Consider the following 18,839-nt stretch of genomic DNA (forward strand, 5'->3'; position numbering starts at 1 on the left):
AGTTCTCCAATACAAATGCAGAACTCAGTCCTCTGTTTGCCCACACATCCCCACTATCCTATAAATTCAAGGAACTTTTCTGAAGGGTGGCTTGGATGCTTTCTGCCCCTGGGGGCAGAAACTGGGGGACCTGGTGGGAATGTGGAACCTGCTGCTCCAAAGGCTGCAAAGCTACATTAATCCAGTGCACAAAAAAGGGACGCATATAAAAATGAAAGCAGCTTGGAAGCAGAAAGTTAACTCTTGACCAGCATCCTCTCAGCTCATATACTCTAGGAACTTCAAGAGACAACAACAAATTTTCCTCTATCTGAGTGAAGCTGGAGAAGGCCAGGTGTCCTGAATGTGAGAGCAAATGGTTGACTACAACACAATATTTCCAGTTAGTGCTGAAAAACTGCACTTCACCCCTGTCACTAAACCATTCTGACTGAACATTGAGAATACTTCAACTGAAAGCCTATAGGTGATTACAATTCCCAAGAGATGTCTTGACATCAAATACATAAATCCCAATGCAGAAACGCAAGAAACATGAAAAAAATAAGTCAGCATGACTACCAAAAGACAGCAACTCCACAAAAATCAACTCTAATGAAAATTAAATGGATGAAATCTCAAAGAATTGAAAAGAATGATTATAAGATTGATGAACAAAATTAAAGAAACACCTGAATGAATTCAAAGAGAATACAAGTAAAGAGATGAATAAAATAAGTAAGACAAGGCAAGATATGAAAGGGTAATTCAAAAAGATAGAGATTGATTAAAATCAAATTAAAATTTGGAATGAAAAACTCAATAAAATTTTAAAACTCAGTTGAAAACCTCTCCAGTAGAGTGAATCAAATTGAAGACAGACTATCAGGACTTGACTACAAGGTAATGTATTAAAACATTCAGATGGAGAAAAAGAAAAAATTAAGAAGTATTAATGGAGCATGCAGGACATCTAAGACACCAATAAAAGACCAAATGTTGCCAGGCACTATGGCTCATTCTTATAAGCATAGCTATGTGAGAGGCTGAGATCAGGAGACCCACAGGCCAGGTCAGGCAAAAAGCTCACAAGACCCCATCTCAATAGAAAAAAGCTAGGCATCATGGCATAAACCTGTCATCCCAGCTACTGAAGGAAACATAAATAACAGGATTGTGGCCCAGTCTGGCCCAAACAAAAAATAAAACCAATAACAATAATAATTGGAGGATCCAAGATGTTGGTTTAGATAGGAAATCAGAAATCCTAAGCAACATGACTCCAGAAACTACCTTAAGATGTTGGAGCTACACTTGGGTAATTCTGATTGCCAAAATAATAACTGCCATCACATTAAGTACACATCAAATTCAAAGACTGACCTTTAAGTCACCCTTTAATTGCACTTAACAGCCATGAAAATCCTGCACAGCACAGCCAGCAAGGTGTCCGGCTCTGGGAAAAAAGCCCCCTGGCTGTTTCTCTTTTGTTTTTTTTTTTTTTTCCTTTTTCTTCTTTTTCTCCCAACAAGCAGAAGACAGATCATCAATCAGAATCTACCTCTGCAACATCCAGGACCCAGAACCCATAAAAAGCCTCCTTCTACCATGCCATTTCTCCTCACCAGCTGGTTCCAAAGCTACTTAGGTGATTCACAGAATAAACAGGTGAGCATCAGGCACCACATGCAACTCCCCTATCACTCCCCAGGAACATAATCCAGTTCAGCCCTTGGGCAGACTGAGCCCCCACCCCAATAAAACCAAACAGCATAAACAACAAACTGTAATCTAACACCAATAGAGGTGGGGGTGGAAGAAAGAGGGTGGGGCAAGAAGCTGAACTCTCAGCACCAAACTCTCAGTGAACAGATGCAGGTAAAGCAACAAAGGCTGAAAGCAGGTGTGGAGTAACAAGCCAATCTTGCAGAGGAGCCACTAGCACCGAGCAGAGGTCAAGAGAGGCACAAAGGCTGAGAGTGAGGGTAGGGTGACAAGCCAACCTCCCAAAGCAGGGCAGGTACCTGAGCTGATCTTGTAGGACAGAGAACAGATTCAAAACTAAATGGCTCCACCTTGCTGGGGGAAGAGATAGCAAACAGAGTTACCGCTAAACGACAATGCAGCTGCCACCTGGTATAAACAAAAACGGCTTTAACCACCTTGCATGAACTGCCAGACTTACCTCAATCACAATTGCAACTAACCCCGTGGACAGAAGGAACCAAATCATGCTCACAAGCCAGTCACCTGGTGAGACTACATCTGAACTCCGGCTTGTATGCCAATACCAGGATTGGACACCAGAACTTCTACCAAAACACTGAACTTTTTGTTGTTCCTGTACCTGCTGTTTTTGTTGTGTTTTTGTGTGGGTGGAGAGATTCTATATTATTAACTTCACCACCACTATTTTCTTAAACTTGTTCTTACACCCTTCACATTCCTTCCTTTTGCTGTGCTATAATCCAATGTCCTCCCTCCCAAATACCCTTTCTGCCCCTTCTCATCCACTCTTCACCTCTTTCTCCTGTCATCACCCAACCTGTCACCACCCACTGACTAGCCACTAGCCAACTGTACATAACCCCACCCCCTGCAATCCCTGACACAAGCACCCTCCATTACAACAGAAATACACCCAAACACACACAAAGCCAGAAAATCCAACAGCCTCCATAACTCCCCCCACACACCCAACCCTTTTCCCACCCCCTCCTTTTTAGTGCCACTTTTACTAATTACCCAAATATCTATATCTAGCCTAATAAACATTAGCCTCCCAACTCCAACTCTTTTGAATATTATCACAAAGGAGTTTTCTATGTAGTATAGAAAAAAATTGGTCTGGCATTGTACCAGTGAATTCATTACTGCTAAATTACACCTCCAGACCAAGGACAAAAAGAACACAACAACCTAGCTAACAACCAAGTCAGTCAGGACACGAAAATTAAGTCAAGGCAAATAAAACAGGCAATTAAAACCACCAACTAGCCTATCAAGAACCTAGTTGCACAGTACCAAGTGGAGCAATGGGAAGAAGAAGAAGGATGGAAACCACCCTCTTCAAAAAAAACAATTCAATACAAGATTCAGTGGGAAATGAAGAAAATGGATATCCAGTTCCTGAACCCAAAAAAGCAACAATAGATGTCACTAGGAGCCCAGTGATACCCACAAAAAACCTTCAAAGAGGAAATCTTGGAAGAAATCTCTGAGAAATTCATGGGCAAGACACTAGACAAGGTTAACCAGAATGTACAGGATGCACTCAAGAAATTTCAGGACACAAAAAATAAAGAACATTAGAAGACACAGAAACAAATAAATGAACTCAGAGAAGACTTCAACAAACACCAAAGTGAGACAAAGGTCACTATATAAAAAAGAGAGAGATGAATTAAAGATGACAACACAAAATAGAAAAGAGGAGTTGACCCACAGACAACCCTGGGCCAGATCAGCATAGTCCCCTGGACAGACTGACCCCCACCCAGGGAAAAAAAGAAAAAACAAAAAATTGAGTAATAAGGACCAACAACAAAAAAAGACATGTAGCAAAGAGGGCAGGGCGCCTGAGAGACAAAGAGGGAGGAAGGGGCAATCCCTCACGGAACTGTAAATAAACAAGCCAGCCAGAGAAGGCAGGAGTGGCGGCCCCCACCCAGAAACCTTGGAGCGGGAAAGCTTGTAACAGTGGCTGTGTGGGGAAAGCTCCACTGGAAAGTGGGGAAAGGGCACTTCCCACGTGAACTTTAAATAAACAAGCCTGCTGGAGAAGGTGAGTATATCGCCAACCCCCCCCCCCTCCCCGGTGTGCTTGGAGAGGGGAAAGATTGTAACAGTGGCTGTCCCGCCCAGGAGAACTCTAAATAAACAAAGCTTGCGGGGTGGGGCGGGGGTGGCTAGGTGAGTGTTAAGCTCATTCCTGAGATCTGCAATCAATAAAGCCTCTGACTTCAAACGATATTACAAAGCAATAACAATAAAAACAGCATGGTACTGGCACAAAAACAGACATGAAGACCAGTGGAACAGAAAAGAGGACCTGGATATGAAGCCACACAACTATAACCAACTTGTCTTTGACAAAGGCGCTAAAAATATACAATGGAGAAATAGCAGGCTCTTCTACAAAAACTGCTGGGAAAACTGGTTAACAGTCTGCAAAAAACTGAAACTAGATCCGTGTATATCACCGTATACCAATATTAGCTAAAAATGGATCAAGGATTTTTTTTTCTTTTATTATTCACATGTGCATACAAGGCTTGGTTCATTTCTCCCCCCTGCCTCCACCCCCTCCCTTACCACCCACTCCACCCCCTCCCGCTCCCCCCACCTCAATACCCAGCAGAAACTATTTTGTCCTTATCTCTAATTTTGTTGTAGAGAGAGTATAAGCAATAATAGGAAGGAACAAGGGGTTTTGCTGGTTGAGATAAGGATAGCTATACAGGGCATTGACTCACATTGATTTCCTGTGCGTGGGTGTTACCTTCTAGGTTAATTCTTTTTGATCTAACCTTTTCTCTAGTTCCTGTTCCCCTTTTCCAATTGGCCTCAGTTGCTTTAAGGTATCTGCTTTAGTTTCTCTGCATTAAGGGCATCAAATGCTAGCTAGTTTTTTAGGTGTCTTACCTATCCTCACCCTTCCCTTGTGTGCTCTCGCTTTTATCATGTGCTCATAGTCCAATCCCCTTGTTGTGTTTGCCCTTGGATCAAGGATCTTAATATCAGACCCCAAACTCTAAAGTTGGTACAGGAAAGAGTAGGAAATACTCTGGAGTTAATAGGAATAGGCAAGAACTTTCTCAATGGAACCCCAGCAGCTCAGCAACTAAGAGATAGCATAGATAAATGGGACTTCATAAAACTAAAAAGCTTCTGCTCAACAAAAGAAATGGTCTCTAAACTGAAGAGAACACCCACAGAATGGGAGAAAATATTTGCCAGCTACACATCAGACAAAGGACTGATAACCAGAATATATAAGGAACTTAAAAAACTAAATTCTCCCAAAATTAATGAACCAATAAGGAAATGGGCAAGTGAACTAAACAGAACTTCCCCAAAAGAAGAGATTCAAATGGCCAAAACACACATGAAAAAATGCTCACCATTCCTAGCAATAAAGGAAATGCAAATCAAAACCACACTAAGATTCCACCTCATCCCTGTTAGAATAGCCATCATTAGCAACACCACTAACAACAAATGTTGGTGAGGATGCGGGGAAAAAGGAATCCTCTTACCCTGCTGGTGGGAATGTAAACTAGTACAACCACGCTGGAAAAAAATCTGGAGGCTTCTTAAAAATCTAAACATAGATCTACCATATGATCCAGCAATACCACTCTTGGGGATATACCCAAAGGATGTGACTCAGGTTACTCCAGAGTCACCTGCACACCCATGTTTATTGCAGCACTATTCACAATAGCCAAGTTATGGAAACAGCCAAGATGCCCCACTACCAACAAATGGATTAAGAAAATGTGGTGTTTATATACAATGGAATTTTATGCAGCCATGAAGAAGAACGAAATGTTATCATTCGCAGGTAAATGGATGGAACTGGAGAACGTTATTCTGAGTGAGGTTAGCCTGGCCCAGGAGACCAAAAATCTTATGTTCTCCCTCATATGCGGACATTAGATCAAGGGCAAACACAACAAGGGGATTGGACTTTGAGCACATGATAAAGCGAGAGTACACAAGAGAGGTATGAGGATAGGTAAGACACCCAAAAAACTAGGTAGTATTTGTTGCCCTCAACACAGAGAAACTAAAGGAGATACTTTAAAGCTACTGAAGCCAATAGGAAAAGGGGACCAGGAACTAGAGAAAAGGTTAGTTCGAGAAGAATTAACTTAGAAGGTAACACACAGGCACAGGAAATTAATGTGAGTCAACTCCCTATATAGCTATCCTTATCTCAACTAGCAAAAACTCTTGGTCCTTCCTATTATTGGTTATACTCTCTCTACAACAAAATTAGAGATAAGGGCAAAATAGTTTCTGCCTGGTAGCGAGGGGTTAGGGTGGGTAAGGGAAGGGGGGAAGGGGGGAGAAATGACCCAAACATTGTATGCACATATGAATAAAAGAAAAAAAATTTAATTTAATTTAAAAAAAGAAAAGAGGAGTCGAACAAAGATATGGAAAACATCAGAAAAAAGAATCAAATAGAAATCCTGGAAATAAAAGTCCCTTTAGTCAAACAAAAACACAGTTGAAGGACACTCCAACAGACAAAAACAAGTAGAAGACAAAATCTCAGAGCTCAAAGATAAAATAGAAATTAAAGAAGAAAAACAGAAGAAATCTTAGTCAAACAACTAACTCAACAGCTGTCAAAGGAATATGCAAGAACTCAGTGACTCCATCAAAAAACCAAACCTGAGACTCATGGGCACTGAAGAAGGAGAAGAGGTGCAAGCCAAAGGGATACATAATATATTCAATAAACTAATAACAGAAAATTTCCCAAATCTCAAGAAAGTTTCACCCATTCAGGTACAGGAAGCCTCCAGGACACCAAACAGACTTGACCATTAAAAAACAAGCACAGAGAACAGAGAAAGAATATTGAAGGCTGTAAGAGAGAAAAAATAAATAATGTATAAAGGTAAATCAGCATATTTCTCAATGGAAACGTTAAAACCAAGAAGGGCATGGAGTGAGGTATTTGGGGCACTGAATGAAAATAACTTCAGCCCTAAGATACTCTGCCCAGCAAAACGATCATTCAAAATTGATGGAGCAATAAAAAAATTTCCACAATAAACAGAAACTTCAACAATACATAACCACCAACCCACCACTACAAAAAATCCTACAAAGAATTCTGCACACAGGAGATGAAGAAACAGAAGTATGAGAGGATGGGAAGTATCAAACCACAGGAGAAGAAAAGACAAGTAATCAGACAGTAACTTTGATTCAGCTCTACATAATCAAACCCTTAAACAACAAAAACAACTAAAGGACAGGAATCACCACATACCTATCAATATTAACACTGAATGTCAATGGACTCAACTCCCCCATCAAAAGACACCATTTGGCAAACTGGATTAAAGGAAATCCAACAATCTGTTTTTTACAAGAGACCCATCTTGTTGAGAGAAATAAACACTGACTTAGGGTGAAAGACTGGAAGAAGATTTACCAAGCCAATGGCCCCCTAAACCAGCAGGAGTAGCAATATTATATCAGACAAAGTAGACTTCAAATTTGCATTAGTTAAATGTGACAAAGAAAGACACATCATACTAATAAAAGGGGCAGTACAACAAAAGGAAACAACAATTACCAACTTATATGCACCCAAGGTCAGTGCATGAAACATACACTAAAGAACTTAAAAGCACATATAGATTCCAACACAGTCATACTGGGAGATTTTAATAGCCCTCTACCACCAATAGATAGGTCATCCAAACAAAAAAAATCAACAAAGAAATCTTAGAACTAAATTACACCATAGATCAAATGGATCTAACTGATATCTACAGAATATTTCATCCAACTTTGGCACAATGTACATTCTTCTCAGCAACCAATGGAACTTTCTCCAAAATAGATCATATGTTAGGGCACAAAGCAAGCTCAACAAGTAAAAGAAAATAGAAATAACTCTCTGCATTCCATCTGATCACAATGCATTAAAACTAAAACCCAACGACAAAAACAATAGCAGAAAATACATAAATAATTGGGGGCTGAATAACATTGCCCAATGATCACTGGGTCATAGAAGAAACAAGAGAAGAAATAAAAAGTTTCCTGGAACTTAATGAAAATGAGAACACCACCTACCAGAACCTATAGGACACAGCAAAGGCATTCCTAAGAGGAAAGTATATCACCATGAGTGCATATATTCAAAGTACAGAAATATCTCAAATAAATGACCAAATACTACATCTCAAAAACCTAGAAAAACAAGAACAAGCAAAACCCAAAACAAGAAGAAGGAGAGAAATAATAAACATAAGGGCCAAAATTGATGAAATAGAGACCAAAAACACCATACAATGAATCAATGGAACAAAGAGCTGGTTCTTTGAAAAAAATAAACAAGATTTACAAGCCCTTTGCAAATCTGACTAAAATGAGGAGGGAAAAAGACCCAAAGTAATAAAATCAGAAATGAAAAAGGAGAGATAAAAACAAACATCAAGGAAATCAGGGAATCATCAGAGACTACTTTGAGAAATTATATTCAAATAACTTCGAAAATCTTGAAGAAATGGACAAATTCCTAGATACTTATAACCATCCAAAACTGAACCAGGCCGGTATTAACCACCTAAACAGATCTATAAACACATAATGAAATTGAAGCAGCAATAAAGAGTCTCCTAAAAAAGAAAAGTCCAGGACCTGACAGATTCTCAGCAGAATTCTACCAGACCTTTAAAGAACTAATACCAACCCTCTTTAAACTTTTCCACAAAATGTAAATGGAAGGAACACTGCCTAACTCATTCTATGAAGCTAACATTACACTCATCCCCAAAACAGACAAGAACACATCCAAAAAGAAGAACTACAGGCAAATCTCCTTAATGAACACTGATGCAAAAATCCTCAATAAAATAATGTCACACTGAATCCAACAAGATATCACAAAAACCATTCACCACAATCAAGTCAGTTTATCCCATGGATGCAGGGGTGGTACAACATATTCAAATCAATAAATGTAATACAGCATATTGATAGAAGCAAAGAAAAAACCACTTGATCATCTCAACAGATGCAGAAAAAGCCTTTCATAAGATTCAACACCATTTCATGATAAAAGCTCTTAGAAAGCTAAGAAGAGAAGGAATGTACCTCAACATTATAAAGGTTATATATGACAAACTTATATCCAGCATCACACATAATGGAGAAAAACTGAAACCATTTCCCCTAAAGTCAGGAATGAGACAAGAATGCCCACTCTCCCCACTCCTATTCAACATAGTCCTAGATTTCCTAGCCAGAGCAATTAGGCAAGAAGAAGAAATAAAAGGAATACAAGTAGGTAAAGAAATAGTCAAAGTATCTCTTTTTTGCAGATGACACTATCCTCTATCTCAAGGACCCAAAAACTAGACACCATAAACACGTTCAGCAATGTAGCAGGATACAAAATCAACTTACACAAATCAGTAGTCTTTCTATACACCAACAATGAACAAACTGAGAAAGAATATATGAAAACGATTCCATTTACAATAGCCTCAAAAAAATCAAATACCTAGGAGTAAACTTAACAAAGGATGTGAATGACCTCTACAAGGAGAACTACAAACCACTGAAGAAAGTGACTGAAGAAGACTACAGAAGTTGGAGAGATCTCCCATGCTCATGGATTGGCAGAATCAACATAGTAAAAATGGCTATACTCCCAAAAGCAACCTACATGTTCAATGCAATTCCCATCAAAATCCCAATGACATTCATTACAGAGATTGAAAAACCTACCCTAAAGTTCCTTTGGAAACACAAGAGACCGTGAACAGCCAAGGAAATACTGAGCAAAAAAAACAATTCTGGGCGTATCACAATACCCAACTTCAAACTATACCACAGAACAATTGCAATAAAAACAGCATTTTGTGGCATAGTACTGATGACCAGTGGAACAGAATAGATGACCCAGATATGAAGCCACACAGCTATGCCCACCTTATTTTCGACAAAGGCACCAAGAACAAACAATGGAGAAAAGACAGCCTCTTCAACAACTATTGCTAAGAAAAGTGGTTATCTGCCTGCAGAAAACTGAAATGAGATCCATGCCTGTCTCCCTGTACTAGTATCAACTCAAAGTGGATTAAGGACCTTAATATCAAACTTGAAACCTTGCAGTTAGTACAGGAAAGAACAGGGAATACTCTGGAAGCAACAGGTATAGGCAAGGACTTCCTTAGTAGAGCTCCAGCAGCCCAGCAACTTAGAGAAAGGATGGACAAATGAGACTACATGAAATTAAAATCTTTTGTACAACAAATAAAATGGTCTCTAAACTGAAGAGACCACCCACAGAGTGGGAGAAAATATTTGCCAGCTATACATCAGACAAAGGACTAATAACCAGAATATGCAGGGAGCTCAAAAAACTCCACAAAAAATTAATGAACCAATAAAGAAGTGGGCAACAGAACTAAGCAGAACGTTTTCAAAAGAAGAAGTCCAAATGGCCAAAAAACACATGAAAAAATGCTCAGCATTCCTAGCCATAAAGGAAATGCAAATCAAATCCACACTAAGATTCCACCTCACTCTTGTTAGAATAGCTACTATCAGGAACATCAACAACAGGTGTTGGTGAGGATTCGGGAAAAAGGAACCCTCATACACTCCTTGTGGGAAAGCAAGCAAGTACAACCACTTTGGAAAACAACATGGAGGCTTCTTTAAAAATTGAGACAGAGCTGCCATATGATCCAGCAATCCCACTCCTAGGTATATACCCAAAGGAATGTGACTCATGTTACTCCATAGGCACCTGCACACCCATGTTTATTTCAGCACTATTTACAATAGCCAAGCTATAGAAACAGCCAAGATGCCCCATTACTGCCGAATGCATTAAGAAAATGTGCTATTTATACAGCATGGAATTTTATTCAGCCACAAAGAAGAATGAAATTTTGTCATTCACAAGTAAATGGATGGAACTGGAGAACATCATCTTAAGTGAAGTTAGCCAGGCTCACATGTGAGAAAATCACGTTCTCCTTCATATGAGGATTATAGATCCAAAACAAATGCAGTAATATTACTTACTGATCACGGGTCACACACTAAGGGGAGAATGTACATGGGAGGAATGGGGAAAGGGAAGGAAACCTAGGTGAGCACTTTACCACTAAGCTACATCTCCAGCCCGGAAGGAAACCTAAAACTTGAATGTGGTTGATATGCTCACTGTAGATGAATGAATAAAGCAATCTTTAACTGGCAGAGGTCACAATGGGAAAGTGACCAAGTAGCGAAGTGGTCTGGGAGAGATGAACCAATGCAGGTTGCAATACACAAGTACATGGAAGCAATGCTAGGAATCTCTCTGTATAGCTATCTTTATCCCAAACTAGCAGAAATGTTATGTATTTCTTATTATCTCCTATATTTTCTCTTCAACAAAAAATAAATAAATAAAATAAAATAGATGTTAAAAAAAAAAAAAAGAGGCCAGAACCTGTTCTGCCTGGAACCAGGATTGGAGGGAGGAGCGGGGAGGTGGCCCAAACAATGTATACACATGTAAGTAAATGTAAAAATGATAAAATAAAAGAAAGAAAAGAAAAAGAAGAAGATTAGTACTGGACCCAAGATAGCTTTGAAACCATCAACATCTCACAAGCCTGGTGACAAATGCCAGTAACAAGGATCCATGCAGGCCAGGAAAGAAGTGATCGTAGGCAGCTAGCAGAGAAGTCACAGTGCATGGATCCACACAAAAAAAAAAAAATGGAAAGAAAGAAAGAGGGGGGATGGAGCGGGCCGGAGGGAGGGAGAATGAAAAAGCAGCAGAAAGAAGCCACAGCGGGCTGCTTACGCCCACCAGGCACACAACCAACGTGGAAAAGCACGGAAAACCACGGAGCAGGTCGTGTAGAACAGCAGAGCGCCCCGTCTGCAGACTCTAATGTGTCGGGGAAACAGATGAGAAGAATGCAGGTAGAGGACCCCGCTCAATATAAGTCCCCACCCGACAGAGGACAGAGTCCTCAGGACCGGCAAAGCAGTGCTGCCATCCATGGCTCCATCTAAGAAAGTGCAGTAGTGAGCGTCATGGTGAGGAACCGTCCTGCTGTGCTTCCCAACCTACCACAGGCGCAGGACACCAGAGCACAAATGACTGCTCCCAGATTATAACAAACTAAAAGAACCTGGGGCTTGAGCGAGGGAAAGCTGCAAGTTAAGGGGGGACACCGTGAGACTGGAAAATTGAGGGCGTACACTTCAGATGCCTTCATGAGACATTGGATTTAGACCGCACCACTCTGACCAGGCAATGGAGAAGAAACGAGGCTCTCAACAGGCACCATTTCAGAATCTGGCATGTGATTAGACTGCCATCTAGTGGACAGAAGACTCCAACCCTGAGAAATTAAAAATAGCTGCTCAGAGAGCATTGGAAAGTTCTGAATTTTTTTATGGCAATTTGATTTTGTCCCTGCTACATTTTGGATATTTAGGTCCATATGCATATGTTTATGTTCTTTTTTTCCTTTCTGTACATCCCATTTGTGCAATTTTTCACACTCTTTCTCCCATTTTCTCTTTAGTTCTGCTCCCACCTTCCTTTTCTCTGAAGTCATCACATGAGAGCCATTGAAACCTTTCAGGATTCAATCTTAAATCATTTCTTCTTCTTCCCTTTCCTATCTCCATTCCTCATTTCTACTTTCTTTCAGTCTTTGACTAGAACTTACCTCTAACTCCTATTTTCTTCTATCTCTGTTTACCCATTCACAACCCTCCTTTGATAACTATACTGTGAGTGGGTAAATAGATTGCTATGTCATCTTTTGGAAGATGCTTATGTTTGACAGTCCACTCAATTTTCTTCACTTTTCTTCCTCCTCTTATCCTCAGTACAATATTAACTAGATCTCTTCTATCTATCCCAGTCTCCTTTTATTGCTCCATCTATTTTGAATGATAGCTTTGCTGGGTAGAGTATCCTGGGGTTGAAGTTATTTTCATTCAGTGCCCGGAAGATCTCACCCCATGCTCTTCTTGCTTTTAATGTTTCTGTTGAGAAGTCTGCTGTGATTTTGATGGGTTTACCTTTGTATGTTACTTGTTTTTTCTCTCTTGCAGCCTTCAATATTCTTTCCTTAGTTTCTGAACTTGTTGTTTTAATGATGATATGTCGTGGAGTAGTTCTATTTTGATCTGGTCTGTTTGGTGTCCTGGAGGCCTCTTGCATTTGTATGGGAATATCTTTCTCTAGATTTGGGAAATTTTCCGTTATTATTTTGTTGAATATATTACGCATTCCCTTCGCTTGCACCTCTTCTCCTTCTTCGATGCCCATGATTCTCAAGTTTGGTCTTTTGATGGAGTCGCCAGTCTCCTATCTCATTAAACCTTCTACTAAGCTTACTCTCCACCCCCATCTGCCTTACAAAACCATATACACTGTATTATTCATTAGAGTGATTCCCCCTATCTCCTTCCCATTACCATCCTTATTGCCTTTGGTCTTCCTAGAATACAAAGATTCATCTTTTCCCCAATATACCTCTAAAAATACTAGAGTAGTAACAGTAATTGATCTTCTTTACTGCTACAATCTCAAGGATGCAATTTAGCAATTATGATAGCTTTAGCCACTAAGCTTCCTCACCCTCTGTGGAGTAGAGGACAGCACCCAGCATCTTGAGAACTGAAGCTGAATGTTGGACTACTAACCCAAGCAGCCCTAGTCCAGAGACAAAAAAATACACCACAATCCAGCCACTCTTAAATAATCTTTTAGAAAGTCCCAACTAAAAGGACACAGAAGATTGGAATCTCCAACCAAAAACAACTCCAGAGGAGTAAACCTCAAAATAGAAACATGAATTAACAAGGCAATATTACTCTCTCAAAAGTCAACAACTCCACAATAAAAGGTGTCGACAACATTGAAGAAGTATAAACCAACAAATTCAAAAAAACAATGACAGGAATGATCAGCAAGTTCAAACAAGAGATGAAAAGGCAACTGAATGAATTAAAAGAGGATACAAATAGACAACTAACTGAACTCAAAGAGAATTCAAACAAATAGGCAAGGCAAATAATGAAGAAAATGCAAGATATGAAAAAGGAATTCAATAAAGATACAGATATCCTGAAAAAAATGAAATTGAAATTGTGGCAATGAAAAAGCTCAATATCCCAAATAAAAATCTTTATCAAAAGTCTGACTAATAGAGTGGAACAGATTGAAAACAGAGTGTCAGGGATGGAAGATACAGTAGAGGAATTAGATCAATCAGCCAAAGACCATGAAAAAAAATAGTAAGAAAATGTAAATGGAATATGCAAGACCTCTGAGACATCATCAAAGCACCAAACCATGGGTATAGAAGAAGAGATACAAACTAAAGGTAAAGATAACATCAATAATATCATAGCAGAAAACTTCCCCCAACAGTGAGAAAGGGAGTAGAGTTTGAAGCTTTCTGCTTCCTGCCACTTCCATCCCACCTAGCCCACCTGTCCAGATGGGGCCACCATTGCTTTTGAAATGCCTTTCCCCAAACTTCAATAAATTATATTACCCCTCCTCCTTACAACATCCATGTGTCTTGCCTGGATGCTTCCATGCCAGACACAAAGAATTTGTAAATCTTCTGATCAGAGACTACAGGAGCCCACAACATATTTCTTTTTTTTTTTTTTTATTTTATTATTCATGTGTGCATACAAGGCTTGGGTCATTTCTCCCCCCTGCCCCCACCCCCTCCCTTACCACCCACTCCACCCCCTCCCTCTCCCCCCTACCCCCTCGATACCCAGCAGAAACTATTTTTCCCTTATCTCTAATTTTGTTGTAGAGAGAGTATAAGCCATAATAGGAAGGAACAAGGGTTTTTGCTGGTTGAGATAAGGATAGCTATACAGGGAGTTGACTCACATTAATTTCCTGTGCGTGTGTGTTACCTTCTAGGTTAATTCTTTTTGATCTCACCTTTTCTCTAGTTCCTGGTCCCCTTCTCCTATTGGCCTCAGTTGCTTTTAAGGTATCTGCTTTAGTTTCTCTACGTTAAGGACAACAAATGCTAGCTAATTTTTTAGGTGTCTTACCTATCCTCACCCCTCCCTTGTGTGCTCTCGCTTTTATCACCCACAACATATTTCATGAGCCCAACCATGAGACAATCAGAAAGCAAGCCCCTGTATCTCCAAATGCCATCTCTACTATCTGCTCTCTTCTTTCTTTTCATATTATGGCTGTCCTTGAAAGGTATGACAATTCCCATGCCCCAAGGTCTCCACAGAAAAGATGTCTTACACCAGAGTTCCAGCTCACTCCAAGGCCTGTAGATTGAGTTACTGGGTCATGTGCAGGATATACAAGCCCAGATGGGAACCCGAGTTAATCTGTGACTGCCACTTCTACTGATGGAACTGAGAGACCAGTTAATGGCCAGACCAAGACACAAAAGCTGCCATCACAGCCTTGCACCCTTCCCCCCACCCTTGGAAACTAGCTATAAATTCCTGAATGCCTGCACTAAGCTCTGCTCCATTCAGACCCACTGCTTAGGCAGTGGAACCAAAGGACTGACTGGTAACTTTGATAAACATGAAAGCAGCTCCCTTCCTTCACACCTCAGAAGTAAGGGCAGTCACACCAGGGCTAAGTAAAGGCTACGGGTGCCCACAGCCTTGTTCTCACTGGTCTCCTTCTTAGCCACTTGCCCCATGACTCCCCTATCTCTCCAGATGCTAGGTCCCTTTCATTCCCACAGATAAAGGCCTTTGTTTTGGTCATTTGGCACATTTCTCTGAGCTTTTTCTTCATCAGGATAATAGTTGGGTTAGCATACAGACCGAGTGCTTCATCCCAGAACCTCTCATGCTGAGGAAGTCAAACAAAAAAAGGGGTACCCATATCTGAGCACCAGAGTTAAATCAAAAAATATTATTTGAACTCCAATACTTCCATAGTTCCAAGATGATCATGCTTTGAGGTTCTCTGGAAGCTCCATACCTCCAGAGGAAACTCCCCCTTGCTCCTTTCTGTCCTATGGAGGGAAAGTCTCTTATTGTAATGTAACATAACTATAAAAGATAAGAGAAATTATCTGAGATGCCTTATATTCAAGCCTACATCATCTTATATCAAAACTCTTCCCCTTACAGAGAGACCACCAGACCCCAAATGGAAAAATAACTCTCTGCTACAGGAAGCAGCATCTGATTTTCAGGGAGAACATGCCTTTTACTCCTACAGATCTTTGTAATGTGATGTGGCCAATTGATAACAGACTGCCAGATCAAGAAGTCTGACAGTTATTTGATCTTCTCTATTTAATTCCACTACTCTCTGATATGTTTCCTAAGGAATTAAAACTTTATTTCTCATTTTCTTGACCTTGCTATTCTGCCCTTTGCTCTGAGGAAAGCCTTTCACTCTCTTCAGACTTTCTTTCTGTTCTGTGCTACTAGTTAAAGGCCAGAGGGATTCCCAATCCTTCCATTTATCTTTCTGTTTGGGGGCCTGTATGTTGTACATAACATGGAAATGCTGCTGCCATGATGGAGCCACCACACTTTCTTCAAGTGGCCCTGATCCCATGGTGGCGAGCTTCATAATTATGTCAGCATGGCAGACATGTGATTGGTGCCATCTGGATATCCCCTGGAGAGAATTGTAATTAACCTGTGGTTGGAGTACTCTTAATTATAGTTGCTATACAGAGAAACTAAGGGCGTTTGGGTTTTAAAAAACCTGTTGTAAACCACTTAAGAATTAAAAAGCTCTAAGTCTATTTTGCATCTGAGGAAAAAAATCTAGCTGACTAATCTGCTACTAAGAATAATGACAAAAGGATAATTTGTCTATGAGTACACTCTGAATTAATATAATTGTCTTTGTGTGTCATTGTGTATATTTTGTACATGTCTATTAGTCTATCCTAAAAATAACTGACCAACATACCTGTGGGCATTAAATTAAATTTTTGCATTTTTGAGCTCATCTGTGCAAGTTTAAATTGACATTTTGGCATGCCTAAGTTGCAACATCTCTGTGTATATAAACATCTTTAGGATGGTTCTTAAACTATAATTATAAAGTTAATGTGTAAAAATTGTTACCTCTTCAAAACATTATCTAAATTCAAAATTTTGTAAAGGTTATTTCAAGATGCAAATTAAAAGGGTCTTGAAGATTATAAGTTTAAGCATGTGCATAAGCTTGCTATAATTTAAAATTTGCCTAAAGAATTTTCTAAAGCTAAAATCTAAGGTCAAAATTTACTCTCCTGATGTATGTCTAAAAAAGGGTTTTGTTTTATCTAGGTAACTGACAGGGGTAAAACAAATTTAACTATATAAAATCGACAGCAGAACTGGAAGTGAAATATCCTAAACAGACAGAGGGAGAAGCAACACCATGGAGGATCCAAGATGGTGACTAGAGGGAAGAAGCAGATAGTGTGAGCTCCGTAAATCAAAAATCTCACTGAGACGCTGGAGCCACACTTGGCAGGAAAAAACCACCAAGAAGAAGCAAAACCCTGACACCCCGAATCCCCAGACAACATAAAGCTTCTCCATGCCACGTTATACTGAGAAGCCAGGAGAGCAAATAAGTGGCATGCGGTACTCCCACGGCCACCCCTGGGATAAACCAGCATAGCCCCCTGACAGACTGATCCCTGCTCCACAAAAAAAAAATCTGAATAATAAATAAGGAACCGAAAAGGACATGCAGCAGAGGGGGCGGGGTGCTCTGAGGCACTGGAGAAGGGCAGGGGGCAAGGAGCTGAACTCCACGGGACCTTTTAATAAACAAAGCCAGCAATAGTAGACAGCTGACAGTAGGTGGCAGATGAACCACTGCCTGAAATAAGGCAGACAGCAGTTCACAGAGCTGTCTCCTGACCCTACCACCTGGTGAGACTACGACAGAGCTACTGTTTAATACCAGCACCAGGACAGGAGGCTGAAGGAGTGACATCAGAGCTACTAACACTGAAACTTCATTGCACCTGAACCTGGGATTTTTTTTTTTCTGCTTTTCTTTTTTCTTTCTTTCTAAATGCTTGTTCACTGTTGATTAGTACACCATCTCTCCGTGGTAGTTTCTTTGGTGCTCTTTTTTTTCTTTTTTCTTTCTTTTCTTTCTTTTTCTTCTTACTCTTTCCTTCTAGATCTCATTACTTTTACTGTTGTAAGCTAGCTAATAGTAAATTACACACAGAACAGGACAGTAACAGCATCAAGTGGAATGATAGGAAGACATAAAAAGGATGGAAACCATTCTTCCCTCCCAAAAAAAAAAAAAAAAAATTAGTACAGGAGCCAGAGGGAAATGAAGAAAATGGTTACCCAGATTCAGACTCCAACAAAACAAAGATAAACTATACCAAGTAACCCAATGAAGCCCACAAGAACATCCTGAAAGAAGAAATTCTGCAAATAATCAATGAGAATTTCATAGAGATGATATTAGACATTGTCAACCAAAATGTACAGGAGGCACTCAAGAAATTCCAAGATAACAAAAAAAAAATATGAGAAGACACAAGAACATATGAAAGAAATCATAGAAGCCCTAAATAAACACCAAAGTGAAACAGAGAACACCACAAATAGAGAGATAAATGAGTTAACAGTGAAAATTGACAATATTAAAGAGGTAGTGATCCATGATATGGAAAACCTCAGAAAAAAGAATGAAACAGAAATACAAAACAAAATGGAAGGCCACTCCAGCAGACTAGAACAAGAGGAGACAGAAATCTCTTAACTCAAAGATGAAATGGTAATTAAAGGAAAAACTAAAGAATTACAAAAAAAGTACTGGTGGAGTGGCTCAAGGCATAGGCCTTGAGTTCAAACCCAAGTACCACAAAAAAAAAAAAAAAACCTTAGGGACCATTTGGGATTACTGATACTGCCTTCCCCTAACTGTTAGGAAACCTAGGCTTTTGATTTTGTTAGTACTGTCCGTCTGTTAACTTTCTTAACCAACAATTCAAGGCTTAAGCTGAGATGCTAATTGTTACTGGCTCCTTTGTATGTTAGATGTATTTGTGTTCTCTAAGTATACAACCCTTCTTAGATGCTGTAAAATAATGCTGTACCAAGCTGGTGTCTTCCAAATTAAAACTGTTAAT

The 18,839-nt window shown here is 39.8% G+C and overlaps 1 protein-coding gene across 9 annotated transcripts in view; it reads right to left on the reverse strand.

Annotated features, from left to right (window-relative positions):
* Nucleotides 1-18,839, reverse strand: part of LOC109683265 (phospholipase A and acyltransferase 2-like) — a 113,484-nt gene that overhangs the window by 89,994 nt on the left and 4,651 nt on the right. Inside the window, exon 1 of one of the 9 annotated variants that reach the window (XM_074047990.1) lies at nt 12,784-13,335. The exons of 7 other annotated variants lie outside the window; for them this stretch is intronic. The gene's annotated coding sequence lies outside the window, so the exon portion shown is untranslated. Of the gene's footprint in view, nt 1-2,003; nt 2,593-12,783; nt 13,336-18,839 lie in introns of those variants that run through there. One more of the 9 variants, XM_074047980.1, reaches the window with a different exon arrangement.

Source organism: Castor canadensis, chromosome 1 (assembly GCF_047511655.1).
Source record: "Castor canadensis chromosome 1, mCasCan1.hap1v2, whole genome shotgun sequence".
Classification (NCBI taxonomy): domain Eukaryota; kingdom Metazoa; phylum Chordata; class Mammalia; order Rodentia; family Castoridae; genus Castor; species Castor canadensis.